This window comes from Populus nigra, chromosome 10, assembly GCF_951802175.1.
Source record: "Populus nigra chromosome 10, ddPopNigr1.1, whole genome shotgun sequence".
NCBI classification, from domain to species: domain Eukaryota; kingdom Viridiplantae; phylum Streptophyta; class Magnoliopsida; order Malpighiales; family Salicaceae; genus Populus; species Populus nigra.
In genome coordinates this window covers 4,334,127-4,344,357 of record NC_084861.1, presented here as the reverse complement: position 1 = coordinate 4,344,357, position 10,231 = coordinate 4,334,127, and positions in this window count along the sequence as shown.

Genomic DNA, 10,231 nt, shown 5'->3' with positions numbered 1-10,231 from the left:
CCGTTCCATTTTTTATTAAGTTTCACTCCACCAAATTATAAAACTCTTCCATTTTTGTTGCAACTTCCATTTATCTTTAAAGTAATTTATTAAAATTTATTTGTAGAATTTTTAGTTTGCATGTATGTTTAAGTGTTTTACTTGTTTTATGATGATAATTTTGTTGTTTTAATATATAATTTGTATTTTAAGATTTGTTTGTGATTTGGAGGAAGTAAATTTATTTTTTTAAGTGTATGTTAAAATTGAAAAAATAATAAGTGAGTTAATTTTTGTAAATGTACTAATTATTTTTTGTTAATTTTATGGTTATGTTGGAAATATGAGGAAAATTGATTTGATATGGAATTAATACTAATTAAAAGAAATTAATTTATGATTAAAAAAGAATTGATAATTAGTTGGATCACAATTAATTTTAGTCGGTCATAAATTTTGTAGAAAATTTATAAAAAAAAAATTAATATATAATTGACAGCAATTAGATATATATCATTACTAGTTCATGAAATTAGGCCCCGTTTGTTTGCAGGAAAGTAGTTTTTTTTTGGAAAGTGAATTCCGGGAAAGTATTTTTCGATGTTTGGTAGTGTAATGGAAAATAAGTTGGAAAATATTTTCCAGTGTTTGGTTATGTTATGGAAAATGAGCTGGAAAATAACTTATTAATGTTTTATTTTTTTAAATTTATTAAAATAATGAGGAACAAATCTTACAAATTAAAAAGTTGAATGAGAATGAAATTGAAAAAAAATATAATTTCATAAATTATCTCAAATAAAATAAATAATAATCAAAATAATAGAGATCAAATCTAAAAAATTAAAAAAAATGAAAGGTGAAGAAATTAAAATAATAATAATTAACATTTCATAAATTATTTCAAATAAAATAAGTAAAAATCAAAAGAATGAGGACCAAATTTGATAGATAAAAATTTCAATAAAAAAATGATAAGAAAAAAGCAAATAGCAATTATAAAAATAAGGACCAAAATTAATATAAAAATTAAATTTTAAGAGATGAAATTGAAAAATAAATATTCAAAACAAATTATATATAGCAATCAAAAGTTTGAGGATCAAATTTAATATAATCAGTAAATAATGACATTTCTAAATTTTTCACAACTTCCAGAAAGTGTTTTCCGCCCAAATTTTTCAGGAAAACACTTTCCTGAAAACCAAGCCAAATTTTCCTTTAACTAGAAAGTTTTTTCCGTTGACCAACTTTTTCAATGGCAAACAAACACAGGAAAGTTTGGAAAGCGGTTTCCCGGAAACCACTTTCCGGAAAACAAACACAGCCAAAAGGAAAAACACTTTCCTAGAAATCAAACCAAATTTTTCTTTGACTGGAAAGTGTTTTCTGTTGACCGAAAAGTGTTTCCGTTGACCAGAAAGTGTTTTCTATTGACCGGAAAGTGTTTTTCGTTGACCAACTTTCCTAATGGCAAACAAACACAAAAAAGTTTAGAAAGTGATTTCCTAAAAAATAAATTTCGAGAAACAAACATGGCCTTAGAGTGAAAGAAGAATGATTTAAAGAGCCACCACAAAATGAATGTGCCCCTGTACATGTGGGGAAACCCAAGGGGATTAGCATGATAGTAAATTAAACTTTTAACTTGGTGTGGACAAGGGCGAAAAGAACCTTCATTGCTTATGGTCACAATGAAGTGGGGAAACTGCTGGCTCTACGGCGAAGGGAGGCTAAAAAAACATGTTTTATTTTTATTATTTTGATTTTAATTTTTTTAGGATTTTCATTTAAAAGAACTACCATAATCTAGTATCTTTGTGCTAGGTCAAGTGATAAATCCGAGTATATATAGATCTAATAAATTATCAAATAATATATTTTTGGACCAGCTAAATGTTAAGCCAAATTATAAATAGATTTGATGAACTACCAAACTTGATACCATTGAGCTCAAACAAGCGTTGAGTCAACACGCGTATAAATATATTTTTTCTTTTATAAAATCAGAGATATTTTTATTTATGATGAAATCAAAGATATTTTTTCTTTTATAAAATCAGAGATATTTTTCTCTTTAAAAAAAATTAAATGCTATTGGAGAAAGAAGATTTTTTAGTCAACTTTCAATAAAAAAAAATAAGAAGAACGGTTTATTAAGACTCATTAGATCCTTAAAAAAATAAGTTATTAATTTTGATTTTCGACTACATATTTATTTTCTTACTTGAGTATTGAAGAGTCTTTAAATTCACTAAAAAAAACCTTTTACAGATACAAGTCGCTGGCCACTTCAGCTATTTATTGTTAAACTGACTAGCTTGGGGGTTTAAAGAAGATCAGTTCAATAGCCAAAGCAGACCAGAAAAGATTAGTTTAGTGACCCAGACCAAAAGCTGACCTGGGCAGGAAACTGCCTAGCGTCTTGTCGCGTGAATGGTGTCTTAAATCAGACATGAATTTTCATAGTTGCTTGTTTGACAAGTTACTCTTTCTAAAAGCCGTGAAGTGATCTAAATTTTTTCAAAATCAACGAATTAGATTATTAAAACTAAAAAATTAACTAATTATTCAAAATATAAATCCTATCTTCGAGTAACTTTGCATTCTATAAGAAATCGTAAGAAGTGATTGGCTGATTGCTTTTAAATGATGAATTTAAAACACTATCGATTGTTAACCCAAAACCCTTTCTTTTATCGCACTAGACAGTGTACTCTTACAATCGCCCCCCCCCCCCGAAACATATGGAGCTCCATGCATAAAACTAGACAATATAAAAAACTAACCATGTTTGGGTGTGTTAGGGAATTTCAACACCCCATGGCGGACCGGTGGTGTACTGATAGTTGCTCAGAAAGGAGAGGAAGCACATTGACACAATATTTTACATGGTTCGGCAAAACGCCTACATCCACGGGAGAGAGTCCATATTATTTAGGGATAGAGAAAGGATACAATAAATACATGAAGGATGATCACTCAACTCCCAGCTCACACACTCTGCTGCATATGGCAGCAGGGCTGCTGCCCATGGCAGCAGCTCCTCTTTCTCTTCACTTCACGTTTTTCCCTCACTCTCACAACTCTCACAATTTACTCTTCACAAGACATGCCTATTTATAGGCAAGTATGGTGGCTCCTCTTCTTCAACAATAGCAGCTGCACATGAGTTGATATATTTGTCAATGATAGGTGCAACTACCATTGATAATGGCAACTCTCTCTTCTTAGGGTAGGCTGCATGAGTCATTGCCTATTAATTGCAAATCCCAACAGGGTGTGCATGATTTGAAACATATGCAGAATTTGAGGCCGGAGAAGATTACAATATTGGAGAAAGCATTGGAGCTCCGAAAATGCAGAATTTATTAAAAGAAAAAAATATATTATTAGAAATACCGAACAGAATATTTCATTAATAATGAAATTATTCAATGTCAACAGAATTGCCAGCAAAATAAAAAAAATCTCAACGAATAAATTTGCAATGACAATACCATTCTGTTGTCTATTCCATCGATATTAAAAAATACCACGAAATCTTCATCACTATATTGAAGAAATATTATGTTGATATCTTCCAATTCTCCAGGTGGATAAGGAGAATTAAAATTAGCAAAGCATACAGATTATTAATAACGACAAAAAAGTGTCAATTTTTTAAAAAATAATAAAGAATTTTAATTTAATATTTTTAAAAAATAAACACATTCTCAAGGCACAATTGAAATCGCGATACATACATGCTTTTATTAGGTTTGGGGACGAGAAAAAGTGGGAGCAGACAAGTTTACATGCAAAAGAACCCCTCGTCTCAACTTTAAAATTAAAGCAGTCAACGCACCTCCTAACCCTATTAACGATGTCGGGCGAGGAAGGAGGGATCTGCATGAGCACCATGCATCACTTAAAATGATACGACGTCTCTTTTATCATTTAATTCCCCTTTTCCTCTCTAATTAACTCCATCATCATTACCGGTTGGTGGTGGTTCTTGATCGCCGACTAAAAAGGTTTTTCACATGTCCTTGTGCTCTCGACTCCAATTTTTTTATATATTAATTTCTACAAGTGGCTTGTCTATATATATATATATATATATATATATATATATATATATATATATATATATAGACAAGCCACTTGTGATAATTCTTATAAATAAAAAAATATATTGGGGTGACAATAAATTAAAAAAAATGACTTATTAATTATCCTAATTAGTGGCATCGTCAAAATCAATATAAATCCCCAAACAATATACTTAAAAAAACATCTTCAAAGTTTTAAGAAAAAAATAAATATCGGGAATTTATCCAAATTTATCTGGGGTTAGTAAGTTTGAATTTGCATTGCTTGATAATACACACAGATCTATGTTATTCTGCAGGAAGAATTTATTAGATACACACTCTTGACATAATACTCCCTTTCTCGAAGAACAATTAATTGCACTAGAAAAAACCTATATATTGCCATTGGCTTTTAGGTTAAAAAATTGTATTCCTTCTAGATATGCATGTAATTGGGGTTAGCTTTGATTATGATATTTGCTCTGTAAATCTAATGTGTGTTTGTATTGGACTAGCGAGTAAGAATATTTATTTTATCATCACAAAAGCATGTTAAATAAAAAATATTCAACAAAAACATGAAGTTTATACGTGTTTAAAATTATAAAGATGAAAAAATTAACATGATTGATGACAAACATTAATTAATTAACATGATTAATGAAAAACATTAATTTCAACACAGAAATAATAATAAAATACTAGAATGCATACTAAGCATATATTCATACTTGTAATTAATATAGAACAAGAAACTTTAGCATGCATACTAATTAATACTAAAATTAATCATGCTTAAATTAAAATAAAAATGATACTTACTTAATAAAAAGTTTTAAAATAATAAATTTTTTGTTGCTGTCAAATATAAATATGAAATGAGGTGAGAAAGAGGATACAAAATCTGAAAAATTCAAATCAGAGAAACCATTCCTTTACCCTCTTTTCTTAATGAATTTTAGAAGTTTGAAGAATTAATAAAAATTAACTATCATTATTATCTATTTTTAATTAGTTATCCTAAATCAAGAATTAAATCTATAAAAAAAATAAGGATACTTTACCTAGAAAACTGATTTAATCAAAAACAAATTTCCAGCACATGCCTGGTATGAACATGAAACTAGTCGCGAGGAACATAATTAATTAATCAGATCATAAGCATAATTTCAAGATCATGAGTGTGGATGCCATTGATTGCTTTAAAATATGAATTAGGAACTTGGCTAAACGAGAGAGTGGTTCGAAAGTGTAGGGCCAGCATCATGTACATGACCGAAAGCTGAGACCATGTCTTGGTTCCAGGGAGCATGGATAGCGAATGCATTAGTCTTCGAATCAAAATTGAATTTGCGTCTTTAAGTATCTAATTAACGTGCAGCTCCATAATTCCACGCACGATGCTTGGAGGGGCTCAAAAGCATTGACCAAATAAAGCACATAATTTGCGTTCGGAAGGGAAGACTCGCTCATTATTATTTGAGCTCGAGATAGGAAGTTTTTGGAAAGGGAGATGGATAAATATGATACCATAAAAGCTCCTTCTCCTCCAAGCTTAATTAGCTCGGATGATGGAAATGCTTTCCGCATATCATTTTAGATTCGAGTATAATGATAAAATTGTGAAAAAGTTTATCAGTGCAAATAACCTGGCTAGTCAAGATCAAATCGAATGAAGATTTATATATCCTTACGTTAAATTAAGAAGAAGAAAAACTACTAACCCCTCGTTGTTTCTTTCTTCTGGTTGCGTGGTGTGTGTGTGTAACTTGAAAACAAGGTTTTAAATGTTTGATACTTGTTAATCTCGTGGTTTTGTTAATCTAATTTATTTTTTTATTCAATGTAGCTGGTGATTATGTTTGCAAAAAAATTCTCTTCGGTGAATTTAGAGGCTTTCTAATATTTAAATAAATATATTTTCAAGAGAATAATATAATGACATTTCAAAGAGAGACTATAAAAATAAATATATAATGAAGATTGAAAACCTCTTTTCCAAGGATTTCAATGGGTTTTTATAACTCATCCTCTCTTTTGTAAAAGAAAAACAATATACCTGACTTGATCAGAGAAAAAATATATATGACTTGATCAAAGAGAAAAATCTATGTACAACTAGGCTCAACGTACGGCTGAACCTAGAAGAGTTGGGTCTGGCAAATCACCAAACTCGTACATGATTGAGCTCAACGCTTGGCCGAGCCCAAGAAAATTGGGTTTCACAAATCACTAGACCCATGTATGACTAGGCTCGGCACTTGACTAAGTTAAGGAAAGTTAGACCTGACAAATCACGATACACATTCATGCTTAAACCCAACGCTTACCTAAACCCATGAGACAGTTATAGACAAGATATTTAATCTTGTAATATGAGACATTTAACTGGTTATGTTTGCTAAATTTTGTTTATTACAATATTTTTTTTACTTAATCAAACAATAATAGAAATAGACAAACACATTAAATTGATTGCATAAAATAAAAGGAAAAAAAATATTATGCAATGCTACACGTATTGAAAATATTATATGAAAATAAACATTTTTATTTTAAAAAATATAGTTCATCTATACAAAAGATTAAAAAAAAATTATTAATGACTCAGAAAATTTTCTTTAAAAATTAAATGCATAACAAAAAAATAATTTTCATTTAAATGATACTCTCCAAACAAAATAAAAGAGAGAATGGGTAATAATCTAAATATAAATTATTTTTTTTTGATAAAATATAAAAAGAACCATTCATTTAAAAAAAATAAAAAATAAAAGGAAAACAAAAAAGACACGTCTGGCAAGCTAGACCAACCCTCTTGATCCATTTTGTTAGGGCTCGCATAACTAGGCCTTTTTTTTGTTGCACCTGGGGTGGACAATATCTTGTCCGCCCCAATTCTTTTTGAAAAACAACATTTGACGACGCGTCGTCTACTCTCGTCTAAATTTTGATTATTACGGTGCCCAGAAAATTAAAGCTCAAGTTTTTTTTACCTAAAAACCTCATTTGCAACCCATTTTAACCCAAAACAGCTTAAAAATCATGATAAATATATCAATAGCCTAAAAAAACCGATTAAATTAAAATTAAATCGATTAAATCATGAACTAGAGGTGAGCAAAAAAATTAAAAAATCGATTAAATCGAGAAAACTGGAAAAAAAATAATTGAAAAAACCGAATCGTGAAAAAAACTGATGTCGACCAGCCCAGAAACACTAGTAAGGACCCATTACATGTTCCAAATGGTCCAATGACTCGGTCCAAAACAAAAGCATTGAAAGAGGCATTGAATGTATTGGTTTTGAATGTTTCAACAAAGTCAGAATTGAAAGGTCCATTAGAGTATCAAGAGGAGACCCTAGTACATCTTATCCATGTGCAAGAGAGGTCGAACACAACCTTATTTGTGCCATGAGGTGAGGACAGGAAAGGAAACAAAAGAATCCTTCTACAACTTGGAAACAATATGGGTGGCTACCTTTTCCTTTTGTTTCTAGGATTAAGGGGCTACATGGAAGGTTATAAATAAGCCTTGAATCAGTTCTATAATATTTTACTTCCTTCTCTTCTTCTCATGACAGAACATGAATTTAATATCATTGGCTTTGTTTTGTTCTGTTAGCTACAACCCAAGGCTTGTTTGGATTAAGTTATGGCTTTCCAATTTAGGGTTTTGGGTTAGTTTTGAGTGGATCTCATTTAAGTCCACATAAGGGGTCCATTAGGGTTAATTTTTCAAGAACTATTTAAACTCATGTAAGCCAAAATTTCGGCAGCTTTGATGATAATTACTTTGAAATTTTTCAGTTTTAACGTGTGGGAGTGATTCTTACATTCTTCAGTTCTTGAACGAACTGAATCTGACTTATCGAAGATTAATTAGCTTTGTGGCGTCATTTTACTCAATCCAATAGTGTTGGTGCCTTGGGGCAGGTTTTCATTGTGTCACATTCCTATCAGACCTATTTCGGCTTTCCGAGATCAAATCTCAATCTTGATTGTGGGTTGCGTGATCACGAGGTTCGCATCAAAAACCGATAAGAATTTTAAAAAAACCAACCGGTTCGGTTTGGTTTTGGTTTTATAAGCTTGAAACTGAAAAAACTGAACCCAAACAAAAAAAAAAGCGAGTCAGACCGAGAAAACCGAGTCAAACTGATTTGAATCGTTTTTTGTTCTAAAAAAACAAAATAGATCAGTTTGAACCAGTTTTAGTTTTGTTTTTTTTTTAATTCGGTTTGGTTACTTTTTTTTTATAAAAACCGAACTAAAACAAAAAAGATTACCCCTACTATGAACTTTCCTCATAAAAGAAACAATTTGATACAAGTATCATTTGTTTTGGTGGCCTAAATTGATGTCAACAACATGTTTCTTTCTCTACCGTCGAAATTCAACGACCTTTCTTTCTTCCTTGTTAATCAGGGACTAAAAATAACAAAAATAAACTTTTATACCAAAATTAAATTTGAAAAATATGGAGGTACCAAAATTATATAATCCGTGTTATTTTTTAAGTTCAATGATCAAAGTGTATCTTTTACAAAACTTATAGCGCATCACCTATGTTCGATACCATTTTCATTCAAGTCACTTTTTTTTTAGTTTCAAACTTTTATAAGAGATTAAAATCAAATGGTTTTTAATTAGAACTAAATCATAAAAAAAAAATTATAGCGCATCAAAAATTATTTAATCCGTGTTATTTTTTAAGTTCAATGATCAAAGTGTATTTTTTATAAAACTTATAGCGCATCATCTATGTTCGATATCATTTTCATTCAAGTCACTTTTTTTTTTAGTTTCAAACTTTTATAAGAGATTAAAATCAAATGGTTTTTAATTAGAAAAAAAAATTAAAGATCAAATTTTAAAAGTAAAATTTTGTTGCATAATACATCTATAAAAATATATAAAAGGATGAATAGTAATATTATGCATGTTCTTCCGCCAGGGAAGGAAAAAGGTTAATTTATAATTGCGAAAGCACAAGTTTTTCGCAAAATAAAAAAAAAATAGTGATTAATGGAGAGCAAAAGAAATCTAATTTGTACCATCCAAATCCTTTTTTTCAATTTAGTAACGTGTTAACCTCTAACGTTCCTCCGCCATGGATATACGCGAGATCTGATGGCCCCCTCCATGATTTTCTTTTTTGGAGGCGAGATGAGTGCTCGACGACTCGAGGCAATGACATAAGTCAAAGTTTGTGGGCTGTAGTGTTGACTCGGGCCTCTCTGTTATTGCTGGCTGGCCGGGATTTTTTAGATTAATTTTTTTTATTGATTTGATGTTTTGATATAAAAATAAATTAAAAAAATATTATTATAATATAATTTAAAAAAATCCCCAACAATATCAAAGACTTCCTGAAAGCGGCACATTGTTATGTTAGGCAAGAGTGGCAAGTATGGATCCACTTCTTTACCGGAAAAAAAGGTATCAATGGATTTCTTTTGGTAGAAATAATTGAGTGTGCCCTGAAAGTTTTTTTTATTTAAAAAGTCTTTGAGGTTAAATAATAATTATTTTTTAAAGTATTTTTTATATGAAAATATATTAAAATAATAATATTTTATTTTAAAAAAATTATTTTTGATATTTGAATTAAGAGTTTATACCGTAAGATTTATCTTATCTTATCAATTATTAGAATTTTTTATCTTGAATAAATCATGAATTATTCTAAGATATTATTTAAAATTTTATTGAAAAGTTACACCAGCTTGATATCAACCTATTAAAATAATATAAAAAATAAAAAAAATAAAAATTCAAAAATTTTAAAAACATTTCAAAACACACACGGAAGCAAACTTACCATTCCCATTACTCGTTAATCGGGACAAAAATATCCTCATGTCAACGACAGATGTCGTGCTCCAAGAGAGAGCCAGGCATGGCATTCAATTTTTCCCCCGATCGTGCTGAATTAAGCGGGCGTGGAGCATAGAATCAATTGCTAGCCGTGTGTAGTCAAAAGGAGTGATGTGAAGGAGACCCGATCGATGTAAGCGAGGCCAGTGATCCTCAGCCAGCAGAAGACTTATTTACAATCACAGGTCTTGCATGGAAGGTAAAGATGCAAAAGGCTGCCACTCGATTGGTTGTTAGATGCCTGGCTTCAGAGGTAAGATGGAACAAAATCTATCCCTTATCCATGTGACTCGA